Source organism: Cyanistes caeruleus, chromosome 2, assembly GCF_971803275.1.
Source record: "Cyanistes caeruleus chromosome 2, bCyaCae1.hap1.1, whole genome shotgun sequence".
Taxonomy (NCBI): domain Eukaryota; kingdom Metazoa; phylum Chordata; class Aves; order Passeriformes; family Paridae; genus Cyanistes; species Cyanistes caeruleus.
The window spans coordinates 17,730,429-17,748,922 of NC_141702.1; the positions used below are offsets into that span (position 1 = coordinate 17,730,429).

Below are 18,494 nucleotides of genomic sequence, written 5' to 3' on the forward strand. Positions count from 1 at the left end.
TTTCTATAGCAATAGAAAAAGTATTATTTGGCATAACAGGTTTATAAGTCAGATATGTGTATAACAGTACAATTGACAGACACATCAGACAGGATGCATTGCATAATTTTATGGTATCCTAAAATTGTCTTTCTTGGAAGAAAAACAATTTAAACTCTTGCCATACTCACATTGAAATATGAAATGGCTAGTATAACATAAAAAGTTATGTACTCTTTCTTCATTCCCAAAAAGATTTTTTAGGACTAGTGACAGTCTTTAATGTGGCATTTATGCCATTTGTTCCATGTGTGTTCACATGTCCCTTCTTCTGACCACAGAAATGCTTTTTAATTAGAGAGTCAGAAGAGAAAACCACACCAGTGATTTATGATCTATAACTATTAGATGGCTTGAAACCTAAATAAAACTGTCTTAACTTAACACTAGCCAGAAATCTAACCCTAAAACAGAAAACTACCCCAGACTTTTCCAATTAAATTCCTCCATTATTCCATGTGGAAAGTTACCCTGCTTTTTGAAAACTAGTTTTAGGGAGAAAAGATGGAATTTGCTATATGAACTGAAACTTTGTCCCTGTTTCACTAAAAGAGGAAGAAATATTCTGACTTCTTTTAATTAAGTGATTAGTAGTGTAAAACCTAGTCCCTTATAACTGTGACTAGACATGAAATGACGGGCAACATGGACAGCTTCCCACTAGACACAACACTTAAACAGATGGCATGTAAGAACTGAAATTTTCAAGTAGCTTTAAAAGACTATGTAGACAAAACAACAACCTAATACAGAATTGGAAAAAAAAAAAGTTTTATAAAAAATTTATTTAATTTAATCAATCTTACTTTTAAAAGATATTCCTTCATGGTCACTTTAGTAGGTCAAGATTAGGATAGTGAAGAAGTGCAAAAATGATGTAGAAGATTTCTTGAAGTGAAACAAAAGAAACAAACAAGCAAGCAAACAAAACAAAACATCACCTAATCAAACCAACCAAAGAAAAATCCCATTTCTACTACTTTATGATTCTTCTTCATTTAGTCATCTCAGCCATAACCACAGCAGGCTGTCTTTGATCACATGTTTGTCTTGGCTCAGTCTTTCCCCTACAGCTTTTTCTGATTCACTTTTCTACTCAAAAGACAAGATTATCCAGCTGTTGATCATTCCTGAATCTCCTCTTCCATTAAGCAGCACATGCAGTCCCTGGTACTCAGGAGTTTCTTCTAAGAAGAAAAGCCACATAATTACAGTGCCCACTATCCATGCAGGCTTTCAGAATAGAATTTGATCTTCAGAGAGTATTTTCACAAATGCAGATTGCAACTTCTGAATCTCTTGCATTCATCAGTGTAGTTTATTACAAAAGAAAAAAGAAAAGGAAGTGTATATAGCAGTATATAGGGTATACACGTAACTTGTTCACCTGGTGATAAGCAGCCAAGTCATTAAACCTTTTGACAGTATTAAGCTGATATGATATTGTTATAATACTGTGGTCAGGTGACCTTGTCTGGCCATCAGGTGCCCATCAAGCTTCTCTATCACTTTTCCCTCTAAAAGAAGACAAAGAGGAGAAAACGTCAAAAGGTTCATAGGTCATGATAAGGAAAGGGAGATTACTTACCAATTATGTTCATGGGAAAAACAGGTTCCACTTGGTGGAATTAAATTTATTATCAATGAATAGTAGAGTAGAATAGCAATAAATAAGAACAAAACTAAAAAAATATATATCTCCTCTCCTCCCTTCTTCCTGAGCTCAAATTCACTCACAATTCTTTTACCTCCTTGTCCCAAGTGGCACAGGGGAACAGAGAATGGGGGTCTTTGTCAGCTCATCAGAACTTGTCTTTCTGCTTCTTTCTCCTCAAGAGGACTCCCTACACTCTTCCTCTGCTCCAGTGTGAGGGCTCTCCCACAGGAGACAGTCTCCCATGAACTTCTCCAATGTCAGCCCATCCCACAAGCTGCAGTTCTTCATGTTTTCCATGGGGTCCTTCAGGCACAGGCTGCTCCAGTGTGAGTTCCCTGCAGGGTCACAAGTCTTGCCAGCAAACCTGCTCCAACATGGGCTCCTCCCTTCCTATGAACACAGGTCCTGTGAGGATCCTGCTGCAAAGTGGGCTTCCCAGGGAGTCACAGCCTCCTTCAGACATCCACCTGCCCCAGTGTGGATCCTTCATGGGCCTAGGTGGATTTCTGCTCCTGCATGGACCTCAGTGGGCTGCAGGGGCACAACTGCCTCACCATGAGCTGCACCAGGGGCTGCAGGGGAATCTCAGCTCCAGCACCTGAAGTACCTCCTCCCTCTCCTTCTCCACTGACCCTGGTGTCTGCCAGGCTCTTTCTTTTACACATTCTCCCTCCTTTCCCAACTGCTGGTGTGCAGTGGATTTACCCAATCTTAAATATATTATCCCAGAGGCACTCCCACTGTTTCTGCCTGGCACAGCTTTGGCCAGACGTACCCAACAGCAAGTCCCTCTTTAAGGCAGCTGGCACTGACTGTGTCACACATGGGGAAAGTTTCTGCTGCCACCTCACAGAGTCATCCCTGCAGACTGTCCCCCAAAACCTTGCCATACAAAGCCAATGCAAGTGCAAAGGTAAATGTATCATATTGATGATGTAATCAACTTCAAGATATTCTGAGGAGTAATATCTGCATATCATCTCAATTATATTATACTGCAGTAACACACACAAAGCATGCAAAGATAATACAAAGTCAGCACTTTTAATCTCATGACTTCATTTGGCTTTCACATAAATTATTTGGCTGCATCACAGGGCTACAGAATAACACTGAATCAAAGTGCATCTAAGTCAGTAGAAAGATGTCTATTGATTGCAATGACCTTTGCACAAGAAATTGAATGAACTCACCAATTGTAGCTTCACAAAGAGAGTAGAATTAAAAAAAAATCAAAATCATAGAAGTTAAAAGTTCTTTTTTTTTTTTTCTCATTCTCTTATTAGTAATACTAATGTAAATAATTAATCTAATGAATTTTAACATTCTATAATCATTTGAAAAACAGATGCTTCAAATAGACCACATGCATCGCCATGGAGGCCAATGCAGAAAAACATTTTAATTCATATGTACAGTATAAGCTATCATAATATTCATGTAAAAAGAAAATGTTTTAGTGAGCTTTTAGTAATGGAAACATTTTGATAACAACAACAAATCTGGGGAAGCAAAGTTAGGAATATGAATTCTGAAAAAATTTCTAGACCTATCATATATGTTGTTATTTTATATATGTTGCTCTGTTAATTAAATGGGAAATAGTCTTGATGAGTCAGGCCTTTGGGGCCAATATGGTGACAATCAAATATCCCAAAATTAAAGATCTGGTCTATTGCATTTGCTGGGCAGTTGTTCTGCAATATCTCATGAAAGAATTACTAATGATCAGGCAGTAATTATAGTTGAAGCAATAACCTCTAGGGTTTCCATAGTATCCACTGCCATTTATATAAATTATTCCTCCAAAGGAAAAGGATCATGTGGCTTTTCAGTGTAAAGGCAGTGTTTAAAAGTCTTACATACTCTGAAACAGATACTACCAGGAAAGTGTTCAAATATTCAACCTGGTAAATGTTTGACTTCTTCACATCTAATCACAATATATTATCAAGCAAAAGATGTTTTTCTATTTTAAGATGTGCAGAGAGAAGTTAGTGTTTCTGAGAGTGCTTCATATCTTAGAGTTTGCTTGAAGTCCTAACTTACATGGAAATAGATTTGGACTACAAGTAGAATTCCATTTCATGGGACATACAGTTATCTCAAGCTTTGCTTTCATTCTGATGCAATATGAATCTTCAGGTATAGTTTTCTAGAGACAAGATATGTCTGAAAGTGGATTTCAATACACATTCATAGTATTCCACGTCTCATTTTATTTCTGTTTCTTAAAAGTGTCACTGAAATATATATATATGTCCACAGTTAGTTTTATTTCAGTCTCATCAGGAGAAGCTTTCTAGCTAGTTCTGAAAATGACACTCTAGCTTTGAAAAGATATTAGATTTAACAGACTGATGTTATTTTGTTTTGGTTTTCACAACCTTTTGTTCTATTGTTACTTAGCAGCTCACTCATTTCTATAAAATTTAATTGTATGTTGATTAATTTTTTTTAACTTACTGTTACATTCATGGCCTCCCAAATATGAGCATAGAATTCCCAGGCAAAACTTTGATTTTAAGTTTACTTTTCAGTAGCTTCCCTGGAAACCAGGTCAATTATAGACATTTTGGATGAAGCAAAAATTTACAGGAGGACTCAGCAGATGTTAATACATATGAATCTTACTTGAAAAACAAAGGAGTCCACAGATGTAAATTAGAGATTTGATTAACACCTTATCAAAGCTAATTAAATGACAACTGTCATTGACTTCAATAAGCTTTAGATCAGTTGTTAGTCAACATATTTAATATTTCTAAAGCAGATGGAATGTGGTTTTTTTTTTTATTTCTTTGAATTTGTACTTTAGTAGGTGCTGTATTTTTTTTAGTATTTTATCAGGAGTCAGGGTTCCCAAGGATCAAGGACAAGATTACAGTCCCTTAGCAGTATCTATATCAGTATTTTGAATTGTGTACATTCTAGTAATTAATGTTTTTTACAAAATAAATAGATTTTTCATTTTAATAATGCTAGAAGTTGCATATATTGCCCTCCAGAAGTTATTTCTTTTGTAAATATATACTTTTATATGCACATATATAATACATTTGTGTGTAATGTATATCTTTCAAATGCACACAAACAACATATCTACTAACTTATAAGAAAATTTCCCTATGGGAAAGAAAAAAAATTATTTGTATTTAAACTCAAATCATAAAATAATTTTGCTTAATGTATTTAATTGTTTCATACTTGAACAGCTTAAAATGCTTGGTATTTCCTTTCTGTATATGTTTGATACAGTAATAATTTTATCTTCTTGTAGAAATTTTTATTATATATTACTATATATTGTTATGTCTTTATACAGTCACAGACAAATCACCTACATGTCCCATGTTCCTTAAATTCAGATAAATCAGAAGACTTTCATTTTGTCCTCTAGTAATTTAATTATAAAATATTCCTTTTCAAAAATAGCATCTGTTAATCTAATGTACACAAAATTCAATTTTTACATTAGTTCCAGTTTTGAAACCTAAAGACTGCCTTTACAGATGAATCTTCATGGATGAAAGAAAGACTTCAGGCCTACTAATAAAATGTGATTATCAGTGTAAGTTTTCCTTAAAAAGCAATCTTTGTTGTGTACACCTTGTGATAAAAAACTCCCTAATTATTGCATAAAATCAATCATTGGGCTCCTTTTGTTTTCTCTCTGTGCTAAGCACAAGAAAACTCCAGATAGTAAAAATCATCAGGGCCTAAATAATGGGACACTCTTGACAAAGAACAAGCTTATGTTTTGTCAAAGCTACTTCAGCATAGCTGCTTCTCATGCAGCAGAATTTGGGGGCTGCTGGTTCAGAAAGCAGAGTTTCTTTAACTTTTTCTCTTGCAAAAAGAAGTCTTAACTTTATGCATGCAAAACATTATATTTTCCACCTAGGGTAATAGCAGTGGGTGATGTTCATTCCTGTTCCCACATCAGAACAGTACAGAAAGACAGTTTAAGATGCTTAATTCCTCTCGCTACCTGGAAGAAAAGAAGAAAAGTTACCTCAGCATCTCTTCCAACTGAGTCTTTTTGATCACTGTTACCAATCCAGCAAAATCTGGTGGTCAAGCTAAGGAAATAATCCATATTCATGAGAGAAATTGAGTCTGTGGTAACCAGGAAATCTGGGCACTTGAGGCTCATTTATATACTAATCACACTAGTACAATACTTACAAGAAAACTATTGGCTGCCATTTTATTGCTGCTAGGTTGTTTGGGGTTTATTTTACATAACACTTGATTTTAGTTTTGATCTGTGTTGGGCCCTTTGGTGAAGAAGATAAAAGGGAAGGAATATAACACATATATCATTTGAAAGCAAAGGCTCTGTATTTCTGCCTGGTGTTGCAGAGCCTAATATAGACAGTGCTAGAGCAAGAGCTGTAAGAACTACATTTTAAACACTACAGCTCCAGAGCAAAACAATGCAACACTTTCAAACACTAGCAATAAAGGCCCTTCTTCCTTAAAATGTTATGGGAATTTGAAAGGGAAAAAAAGCTCTCCTGAGGGTTAGGCAAGTGTCTTAGGAGAGGATTTATATTTCGACCCCTCTTATATAATTTGCTACTTATACAACCACCACTGTCCTTGCAAAACTGTTAGTCTGTGGCCATGCAGTTAAAAGTCATTGCCATAATGCATCCACAAGCAGAAGAGAGCTGTCTGCACCAGTTTCAGAAGGCAGTCATGGGCACAACACACCCAGTGTGCCTGCATATCATATGCTTTCCCTCAGAGTCCCTGAAGCCTACGTGTGAAAAAACTGATGCAAGTTGTTGTGGTTGCCTGTGCAGATACTGGACATGCTCAGCTATAAGGAGTCCTTTGTTCCCTAATGGGTCTTCTCCAGCTGCTTGTGGTTATACAAACCACAAACACAGCTTGCCTGGTCTTGAGCTCAGCCTGGGCATAAATCTCAAGATGTATATTACAGTTAACTAGAGAAACTCTGATCTGTACTATAGAGTAATAGATTAGAGACAAAGAGTACAGATCTCCCATTTTCAACAGCTCCCTTTGGCAATGGAGGGGCCTTAAAAGAAGCAGCTTGCCCTCAGAAGAGGAAATCAGGGGAGGAGAGAATACCAGGAGATGGAGGAAACTGCTGTAAGCAAAAGGAGAGGAAGTAATCAGTTAGAAAAGTCAAAGTGACCTCTCTGGGGCAGTCCAAAAACTAAAAAATATAAAAGCATTTAGTAATATTCCTTTTCTGACCACACAAAACATTGCACAACATTTGACCCTTGCTCTGCTGAAAATATCAACAATCTGAAATATAAGTAAAATAATGCTGGCTGGCTCTCTAGAAAAGCAGCCTGTAGCTGTGCTCTGCAAACTGAAATGCAGTTGAGGAATGGAGACTACTCAGATTCCTGCCAGTGCCTCAAATCACATCATCTGAGCAAGCACCCTTGAGTTATGGTTCTGCAGTAATTCTCAGTTTGTCATGAGAGAATCAATGCACAGCAGGAATGAATTCACTACCCTGAGACTTGGTTTTAGCAGCTTCAAGAAATACAGGTACTAAATACTCATATATGGCAATGATGAGTTTTTGCATCTTCGTGCAATGGTATTTTTAAGCCCTGAACCTCTGACCTACACTCAGGCTCACATTCCCAATACTAAATTCAAGGATGAATTGTAACAAATTTCCTTCCAAAATTTAATTTTCTGAAGCCATTATATTACTGTTCTTCACACACATGGAGTTTCATCCTGATGCACTTTTATAAGCAATGTCAGCTGCAAATGAGATTCTCATACATAATAAATTCCTTCTTCAATAAATGAAGTTTCTAAGTTTCATTCCTGAAATTCATGTTTCTTGCCTACCAAAATGATTTTCTAATGTGCCTCAAGAGAAAATTTAATTTCTAAATCTTAGAAAAATGACAGCAACTTCTTTACCTTGTCCTTACTACTCAAGTTTGGGCCAAAATATATCAATCACGGTGTGGAATGAAGGCTCAGAAGTGTCAGATTAAGAAACTCCATCTTTTAACATCAAAATTACACATCTAGAAATCAGAATGTGTCACAAGCTGGCACTTAGGGGAAATAAACATTATTAAAATATAATAATCAAATATTTCCCCTCTAACAATTTTTTACTTCACTAGAATTTTATATTTCTTTGAAAAATGCTGGAATAGTTTTCCTTGTGTCTATGATTCAAAAAAAGTTATGCATATAGCCATGTGCATGTTGGCAACCAGGGAGCTTTAAGAAAACATTTCTCACTAAATGTGGGCACATTAATGTCCCTATGACTTCCCTCATTACACTCATTCTTCAAATTTCCTTTCAAACCAGTTTCAAATAATTTTCTGTAGCATGCAGAAACCATGTTCAGTGATAATTATGTATTGCCTACTCTTCACACAGGTTTATAAAATACGGGTTCTAGGGAAGAGCAGTTTTAAAGGAGTCATAAACTGTGGCATCTTACGTGTTAAATTATTCACATACAGTAGCATGATCTTACAACAGTAGGGGCACTGCATGACTGCCTGGAATTCTGGGGTGGTTTTAGATGTTTGAAGGGGCTGTTCTCAAGGCACCAGAGGTGTAAACAAGTTTTCATTTATTTTAATATAATACTTTCTCAACCAGCACGTTTTTCAGCCATTGACAGAAGCAGCGTGAAGAATTGTGTGTGTGAGTATGAGTATGCAATACTGATTAATGCCTCACTATCTGCAGAGTTATCATGCTTCAGTTACAATGTCTCACAGTAAATTGCAGAAAAATCATTGTAATCCACTGCTCTCAGCCACTGGGAAAAAAAATCCTTAAAGTAAGGAAGATGCATGCATTTTAAAAAGGCATTTACAATGCATTCACAAGAATGAGAATGATATATATATGCCAAGGTTTACTAATGACTGTGGCTTTTATGGAGAGGTTGGTATTAGCTAGATAAATCATCTGCATTCCGTTTTATCAGGCTTTCAAATGCAATTGATATCATCCATCTAGACCACACAGGTCTATACTTCAGGTGAAAACCAAAACAAAGCTGTGTGGTCTAGTTTGTTAGCACAGTAAAGACAACTTATTGTTAAGCTTAAGATAAGCCTCTGCATTTACATCTATTTATAGCAGTCTTCAATAACTATGCCTGAGTTCTTTTTTACTTTCCAGGTCAAAGTCACAAAGGCTGTCACAGGAAGGTATAAATTACACTCCTTTGCTACAGCAAATCCTTTTGCATAAGGGATGGAGTACATTTCAGCTCAAAACAGTGAGCTATTTCAGTGCTACCTTCTCTCAGGATTTCTACTACAGAATAGAAGAGTAGGCAATTTAATTTTGATAAAGCTGTCAGTGGAAGTCATTGAAGTATCACAGACCTTGACCACCCCACTTTTATGTCAGAATTGCCCACTTTTAAAAGCTTATACTAGCCCTTCATGCCAGGTAACAAAGAGAACTATAAAAAGAGATTGCATCTTGTTTGTGATCTCATTCTCTCTAAGAAAGGCAATTAAAATAGTTTTCATTTGCTTTCCATGGAAGAGAATCAGTAAAGTCAGAAGAGTGCTGTATGAATTCACCCATTTAACATCTCTCAAGGAACCAAACTACAAATGCAGAAAGAAAAAAACCATAATAATTAAAACACCTATGTCTAAGGGCCTATTGAGATGTAATAGTCTTGGTCTCCACAACAATGTAAATTTATTTTCTGCCCTGTCACCTTAGTTCTTTATATACTGTTCCCTACCCATACAAACTCACTCTCTGGCACTCTACCAGCACAGACAATGGAATGACAGAGAGAATCGGGTTCACAATACTTCAAAAACTCAAAATAACTCAATCTGTCTTGTTACAACAGACAAAGCTAACTCAATCTGAGTAATACTCAAGACTTCTAAAATGATTACTTGGAAAAAAAGAAGAAAGTACTGAGTTCCAGTGCTATCCCTCAGAGCCTTCTAATGAAACAGGACATTTCTGTCTGAGTTTCCTTGTGCACACCGGTGTGCTTTGGAAAAGCCTGGGCAGACGACCAAAGTCAGTTTGCAATCCTTCTTTCACAATTACATCTGGTCAAGGGGGTTGACTTATGTCTGCTATTTATAACTTATGCCCCATGGCTTCTTGTTAGAGAGCAGGCTGTGCTGAGAGCCTCGTGATTGATAGTGAGTTAATGATTCCATTGTCTGCAGTAATGCAGAAAGTACAATTCTCATGCATCAAACTGAACAGGAGCTTTATCACCAAGGCTCTGTGCTTTAGAGCGGTGCTGTCACCAACACTCCTGAAAGGAAAAGCAACCAGGACCAGAGACATTAGGATGAGTCTTTGATATTCATGTTATTAGTACTTCTGTTAACAACTCAGGATACAAAAGTTGTAGAGGAGGGCTCATCAGAGCTGTTATGATGAGTGCATTAGGATAAACAGAAGGGCTATTTTTCACCTTGCCCAAGGTAATGTCTTGGGGTTTTTTGTTCAGCACTGCAATTAAGTTCTTGCAATCAGTTGCTCAAAAGAATGGTTACAACTTTTTAAACTGCCTTTACTCAATGCATGTATTGTATTTTCCCCTACTTTACCAGCCTACAACACTATACTTGCTTCATGAAACTCACCCTCAATAACATGACTGGCACTGCACACACCACTGAGTGGCTTAAAATTCAGACATTTCTGTGGAATATGGGGAGCATCCATCACTCTTCCCAGACAAATTTCACTTCTGCCTTTAATAAGTGAGGAACCTTAATATCACTGTCACCATTCTGCATCCCCCTCAGAACTACTGACAAACCACAGCTCTGGATTCTGCACTGTGTGTCAGGTACAGACAAAGAGCTGGAAACTGTTCTGTTGACTTTCACCTGTCTGCAGAGATTTCTTCACATGATATGGAGCAATATTACAGCCATTCACACTGGATCTGAAGAAATGCCTCCAAGTATCTGGAAGTGTCACTAGCTGTAACCTCAGAGGCTTAGAACTACACATCTGTCCTGCTGAGGGTGTGATTTGCTGAAAAGGGCAGAAATCCTTAGCACTCTGAGTTTTATTGCTCTGTTCTGAGACCTGGAATTCACAGAAATTCATTACCTTAGAAAATTCATAGATTTGTGTAGATATATGTCCCATCATTGGATACTTGTTTCAGATTTTTGACCAAGGTAATGTCAGTAAACTACTGCAAACCAGAGCCTTGCTCAAAGTGATGTTCAGTATTATTATTATCTACCTTAAAAAAAAAAAAAAGAAAAAAATTGACCACCAATTTTTTTCATAGAATTAAATTGTCCAGTGCTGTGTAGAGTGTTGGATTTGCACATTTCCTGTGTGTGCACTGAACTCCTGTGAGCTTAGACACAGCAGACATGTTAGATACAGCCTTCATTCCCCATAGAAATATCTACATGTTTAAATCCCTGCCCAAAAAAAAGTTTCAGACAGGAGAACAAGGCATGTTCAGGAAAATCTAAACGGATGATGCTCTTAATAAATATCAGCATCACAGTTTATATTTCACTTTTATTTGCCCATCATAATTTTACATAAGATTTTATCTCCCACTGTGAAGAAAGGCAGTCCTGAAATGTTTCTATAGACAATATAATGTGCAATTGTGTGGGGCACAATAAAATCTGATCCAAAGCCCCCCGTGCTGACGTTACTGTAAGAACCACATAATGAAAAATGGATTTTTTTGGTGCTAACATTGGAATTTTCATGCAAAGCTGGGATGAAGTTATGACTGACCAGGATGGGATCCTTTATACCTAGGTATTAGTGTATTTATGGTGTTAATTTTCTTAAAATCACATACCTCCATAGAAGGTGACACAGAGTCCCACAAACCATACATTACACAGAACTGGCAACAGAGCAAACAGGGTAAATGTGAATTAAACATAATAACAGTGGTTGTGCTTTTCATAAAGATGTAGATACAACACATCACAGAAGAAGAAAAAGAAATTGTCCCAGCTACAATTTTTTCAGTCAACAGCAGTGGAAGAAAATCAAGCCCTTATTATGTACCCCTGTTTATCCCATTATTACCAATGTTTGTGATGGCAAAAAATAAAACCTCACTTTCTCCCAGAAATTAAGTAAAGAGTATATTAGTCAAAAGAAGAACTTGAAAGGGACTAAAATAGATGACTAAGAGTAAAATAAACCCTGCTAGTGTTTTGTTCTACAAACTTCCTAACTCCTTCATAAGTATGATTCATCTTTATAACTCTACTTGTCTTATCTGAAATGTTGTCTAGATTTTTCTGTTTTCTAAAGACTACTTTATTAAATCCATTGAATAAAGAAAAAGTGTATCTGGAAGAAGTCAGATTTATTTGAAGTATGCATAATTGATAGGAGTTCAAAATTTGGAATTTCCTTCAAGTAAATACTGATTTTTTTGGTTCAACCTCTATAATTTATAAGGTTTGGATTGATAATTCACGGAGATAGAAGCAAGTCCATATAAAAATGTTACAAGATGTCTCTTTTCAGAACACTTTATCTTGATTAAAAAGTTTCTTTTACCATGCTTCACTCTTATAATGAGTTTTAAAAAAATTAGAATGTGGAAGCTTTTATTACATGTTCAGTGTTAACACTAAAACCATTACATTCCCAGAGCAACAGCATTTACTTCAGCGAATTTGATCATCTGCTGCTGCTTTAGGATGATATGCAGATATGTGTATGTTGACATCTCACTTTGTTCCATCATATGTTAACAAGAACTGAGAAGAAGGTGAGACACAGTTCTTGTCTAGCATCTCTGTAGCCCCCAAATAAAGTAAATAAAGTAGTAAAATACTTTCCCTCCATTCACATAAGCTTGTATTTAAAAGCTGGAATAGAGATTTGCCTCTTAGCAGTTCTAGTAATGTTAGGACATCACCTTAGGATAACAATTTAATTGTATAACCATTACCTTTCACCCCAATTATGTTCAGCCTGTGTTTATTTATTACCGAAGCCTGGTGCACTTTTGGTACTGAACTTTTTATTTTGCCTTGCCTTTTTTCCTTAGAAAATATGTAATGCCCCACATACAGAATCATTAAAGGTCCCTTGATATTAGTTCTTTCTCTTTGACAAGTATGAATACAATTAAAGTGCAACAAAGTCCTGATACAATTATTTCTTATTCCACTTTTATTTCTTCATCATGGTTTTTCTTCTCCTTTTCTTCTCCTTTTCTTCTAATGTCACTTCCCACTTTCCCTCTCTTTTGTGAGAAAAAGCAGCTCTAAAATAATTCTATGAAGACCTGCAGCTCGTTGAGTAAGTCATTTTATGTGGTACCACATGACAAATATAACCCAATACAGAATAAGATGAATATAGTGTGTGACTTAAAGTCATGCACATTAATTACAGATTTAAACTGAAACAAAACAACTTTTCTCAAAAGACTTGGTATTTTCACCTATTCACTAAGCCTAAAGTTGTTTGCTTTTGTCCAGTATTGCCCTGACTGACTGCACTGACCTTAATTATGCTGACCTCAGTATTGTTGCTGACTGTTCATTTTCCTGAGTTATGGGAAGGCAATGCATGAACTCAGAACAAGAGAGCATTTAGCCACTTATTACCCTCTTTTCAAGAATGTTTTTGTTATAGCATTTCTAATTTTTTTTGGAGACCTCTTTCAATCTCAGAATACAAGGGAGAAAAAAAAATATCTGTTTTCTCAATATTTAGGCACAATACATAATATTCAGATGAAGAGAACAGAATCACTGCTCCTGTTCTACAGTATGCTGGTATAAGTCACACCCACATTAAGCTAGATTTACCACAGAGGGCTTTTGCACAGCCACAGCAGTTCACAGTGAAGCTGTAAGTTTGGATATTTAGTCCCTAGATCCCAGTTTGTTTAATGTCTGTGTCTGTAGGTGTCACACCAAAGACACAGGAAATCCAGCTTTTTTTAAAAAAAGGAACAGAGAGGCCTTTTACTGGGTTGTCTAAGATGACTCTATTTTGTGCAAACATCACTGATTTCAAAGGCAGAAAAATAATACTGCCCTGAAGTTATGAAATTGCAGACGTAGTTAACATAATTTTTTTGGCACCAACTTTAATTCAAAAGGCTTAAATAAGTATATTCATAGATTTTTAAACCAATCAAATCTAGAATCCATTTCCTGCATTAATTTCCCAGCTAACTTAATTATACAGCCCCAGGCTCTGGCTCATGATCAATTAACAGAGCTGTAAAAATCTGGAGCCCAAGACTACCACATATTAATCACTACATCTGATGTAAGGAAAACAGCCTTTATTGTGGTTTCTGGATTTGCAATCAAACCAGCATCCACAGCTGATATAGCTGTGCTCTGCTTTAAAAAAAAAAAAATGAACTAGTACTTCTCATGACTTAGAAAAATGTGGGAAAGATAGTGTCATATGCAAAACAGGTCTGAAGAATATTTAAAGTACAAGAATATGTTCATTGTAATCTACAGAGAAGAACTATGTATATCTGCATATCTGGAGTTCACTAGTGCAGCATACCACATAGTCCAATACTGCAAATGCTTAATTGATTTCCTCTTCATGATGCAAAAATGGTTTAGTCCCATGCTCTCCCAAAATTTAATAATAACAGCAGGATGAGCAGCTCTGCCATGGGTACCAGTTTGGACACACTCCCTTTCTGCTCCACTTACATCTCAAGTTCACAGTGCACTGCTAGAACAGTGGGTGCAATTCTCATTCTGATTTCGTTTATCTGTCTTAGCAAGAGAAGAAACCTGTGAATATCAAAACAATTGTCAGGGAATCACACAACAGCTGAGGCAATCCTGCATGTTCCCATCAAATTCAGGTGGGTTAAGGCTTTTGCAGAGGGAAGATGTTACTATTAAGATAGAAATCAACTCTTCTATAAATATGTAACAAGAGTATAAATAGCTTCAACAACATTTAGGGAGAAGAACACCCAACCTTTGTGGTGAAAGAACCTTTCTGTGGTCAGACTGATGCATGCTGTGAATATGTAATAGCCTGACAACTAATAACCAATGGAAAAAATCCACAGAAAGGAGGAGGGAAATTAAATACATGCAGATAATGTTCTAATTATACTAAAGATTACTGAAATTTCATGAGAATATTTTCAAAGCAGGACCTTCAAGGTTTGATTGGCAAAACAGCATGGCCTTTTAGACTGCCCTGATCAAAAGGTCCTTTGGAAAGGCTTCCAGAGATGCCTTCAAGCAGTGCATCATGATTGTCATTTGCATACATTTAAATGCTATGTTGAACTGGTGCCACAGACACCCTGTAGAGACCAAAGGTGAACCATTATATTAGAATACATTGTTACAGTACATCCCTCCCCAATTTACTTTGTTAGGGTACTTTGTCTTGTGCCTTTCTGGGAACTCAAGCAGTTACACTTATATCTGAGAGTCAGGAAACAAACCATTATGCTCTATGTTAATGCAATTTTCCAGGGTGCACACATACCAGGAATTCCTCCTTAATACTTAGGTTCTAAAATAGGTGATACCAGATGATGTTAAGTTCCTCAAAGTTAGATGGCTTTATATTTAACTGTCTTTACTCTTCAACAGGGCTGAAAAAGGAAGCTAAAGCTTCTATTTTAAGCAACTACAACATATTAGGGGGTAAGTGGAGCCATGATGTGATGAGATGACTGGCTGATATAATCTACCTAGACTTCTGTGAGGCCTTCAACACAGTTCCTCACAAAATTCTTATCTCTAAATTGAGGAGATATATATTTGAAGGGTGGACAGTTTGGTAGATGAGGAATAATCTGGATAGACACAGCCAGAGAGTTGTGATCAATGGCTCTATGTCCAGGGGGAGGCTGGTACAAGTGGTGTCCCTCAGGGCTCTGTCATGGAACCAGTGCTCTTCAATATCTTCATCAATGACACAGGCAGTGGCATCGAGTTCAGCAAGTTTGTAGCTGGCACCAAGCTGAGCAGGGCAAATCAAACACCTGGAGGATGAGATGGCATCCAGGGAACCTGGATGAAACTTCAGAAGTGAGTTCAGAAGAACAGCATGGGGTTCAACCAGTTCAAGTGCAAGACAGTGTAGATGGGTCAGAGCAATCCCAGACATGAGTACAGACTGTGAGAAGCACATTGAGAGCGATCCTGCAGAGAAGGCCTTGGGGGTGCTTGTGGACAAAAAACTTGAGGTGAACAGGCAATGTCTGCTCACAGTCCAGAAGCCCAACAGCATCCTGGGCCACATCAATAAATGTGAGAAGCAGATCAAGGGAGATGATTCTCCTTCTCCACTCTGTTCTCATGAGACACCACCTGGAGTTCCATATTCAAGTCTGGAGTCTCCAGCACAGGAAAGACATGGACCTGTTGAAGCAGGTCCAGAGGAGGTCACAAAGATCATCTGAGGGCTGCAACATCTTTCCTGTGAAGGCTGTTGAGAAAGCTGGGACTGCTGAGCTGGGAGGACAGAAGGCTCCAGGGAGATTTCATTGCATGCCTCAGTAATTAAGGAAGAAAGATGGCTAATGACTGTTTAAATGGCCAGATAGGGATAGGACAAGTAGGGAAATAGTTTTAAAGTCAAAGAAGAAAGATTTGGATTAGAAAAAAACTTTGTAACTCAGAGGGGGCTGGGCCCATCCCCATCCCTGGAAGTGATCAAGGGATGAGGGCCTGAACAGCCTGATTTAGTGGAAAGTGACCCTGCTCATGATAATGGGGTTAGAACTAGGTGATATTTAAGATCTTTTCCAACACAAGCCATCATTTCACATTGATTAGGTAGTCAGCAGTCACAGCATAAACTCCTCTCCCTTTACTTGTGCTAGCACTAGGTGACCAGACAGACTCTTGGCAGGTAAGAGCAGATGAGCCCCACAAGCCATCTCGCAGGACATTGTTTGACCTCACCCAGCCCAGGGACCACCCTCTGTTGTAGAATTAATATGAGTTCAGAGTTGTACATAATCTACTTTCAAAATCTATTACTTTTTTAACAGAAAATGACCAAAGCCACAGGCCTTAGAGCAAGACTTCAAACAAAAAGGTAGTAAGCAAGTTTATAAATTTATTTGGGCAGCAATTTTCTCTCTTTTTTTTAAATGTGTATAACAGCTTATTAATATAAAAGAACCCTGTTTCCAGAAGTTCCATGCTGGTAAAATTAAGTTAGTTTGCTTTGGTTTTAACAGTACCTATGCACAGCACAATTGATTGGTTTAGAGCACAATGCTGCAAAGTGAACCAACTGCCCTGAATATTGAAATATTGAAATATTGAAATGAAGTTCTTGTACAAAGGTACAATCTTTAAAAAATAGGTTAGAATCAGCATCATTCTACAAATAATATATTTTGTTTTCACATGAATTACATTTCTTTGTACTTGATTTGCCTCATGAAAACATATAGAAAGCATTATTTTATCATAAAGGGAAAGAACTTGATCTCAGCAGAAATAACTTTCTGCAAAGGACTATTTGAATGATTTTCAAAAAAGATAATTTTTATTTTTTTCTTAAAAGGGTTTTTTTTGTTGTTTTTTAGTATATGTATGTACATACTTATACATAAATTTAAATTCTAAAGATTTTCACTGAAGATTTCATCATGTAACAACTTAGTACAAACTGATTGTTACATAGTTAACAATAGTTATAAATTAAAAAACCCAAACTCTTCTGTGTGAAAGAAATGAGTCTGAAAGAAAAATTAGTCAAACTGTAATACATCACAAGGAAACCCAACTTAAAATTTGCACAATATAATTTTTTTACTTTAAAAACCACTAAACCACTAAAGACCTTTTAGGTTTAAGAGCATAATTCTCCAGACTTCTGGTTTTCCATTTCTGAATAGTAACTTGGGCTTTTTTTTCACTTTTCATATTTACTGCTCCAAAACTGATAAAATATGCTGTTTCTGGTAATGCTTTACATTCCTCTCAAGGGAATGAAAGACATCTTCAAGGGGTCTCCAAGATCCTGAAAATGGATCAAAAGAAATCCAAGCAATTGAAATGGCCATTCTTGAGCACTCTCCTACATGTTCCTACTGAAAAGTCTATGTATTTTTTCTGTAGTTAACCTTTTACATTCTCTATATCTCTGCAGGTTATTGTGAAAACAAATAATGTAGTGCACTTTTGGTGTTGCTCTGACACTATCTCACTAGGCCACAGGAAAAGAGTTTTTCAGTACTGCAGCTGTGCCATATTTGCCCCCCAATTCACCTTTACAAAATGGTTTAACCACAAAGAATTCAGCTGTTGAAGATGGATCTCTAAGTGATCTCCCCAGACAGCAAACCCACAGCTGTTTGTGACACCACAGTTAGCAGGTTGCTGGGTGTTCCTTACTCAGCCCTACAAATTAAGAAAGGCACTGTAGGATAGTGGTGGTTCCAAGAAAAGGCTGGAGGGTCACCACAGCAGGAGGGAAGACAACAGAGTTGAGCAAAAGAACATCAGAAGCAGAGATTTTTTGAAATTCTGGTGGCTAGGAGGGAGGCAAGGGGCTGCAAGATGCTGCTGGACAACAGAAATGAGATGGGTGGTGCAATAGTAAAAATTTCCATTCCAAGAGTGAAATATTTCATATGTTAATAATACTCATTCCAAGAGTGGAGAAAAGACTCTGGTGAAAAACAACATCTAGTGAAGATTCAGTACATACTCCAGAATATGTATCCTGGCTCCAATGACACTTTGTTGTTAATATATTCATCACATCAAATTTACTAATTCAAGGATGAATTTGGCCCACTGGTTTTAAGATCCAAAAGTTCCCCTGTCCCAGG

General features: G+C 36.9%; 2 long non-coding RNA genes across 2 annotated transcripts in view; both read right to left on the minus strand.

Moving 5' to 3' along the window:
* The window catches only part of LOC147654646 (uncharacterized), an 837,032-nt gene that overhangs the window by 245,730 nt on the left and 572,808 nt on the right, over positions 1 to 18,494 (minus strand). The gene's annotated exons all lie outside the window — the stretch shown is intronic.
* On the minus strand, positions 11,526 to 17,977 carry LOC111926099 (uncharacterized). Its single transcript, XR_015282512.1, has 3 exons — positions 17,929 to 17,977; positions 14,380 to 14,463; positions 11,526 to 11,567 (listed from the first exon to the last, which is right to left on the minus strand). It is a non-coding gene; the product is annotated as an uncharacterized LOC111926099 (long non-coding RNA).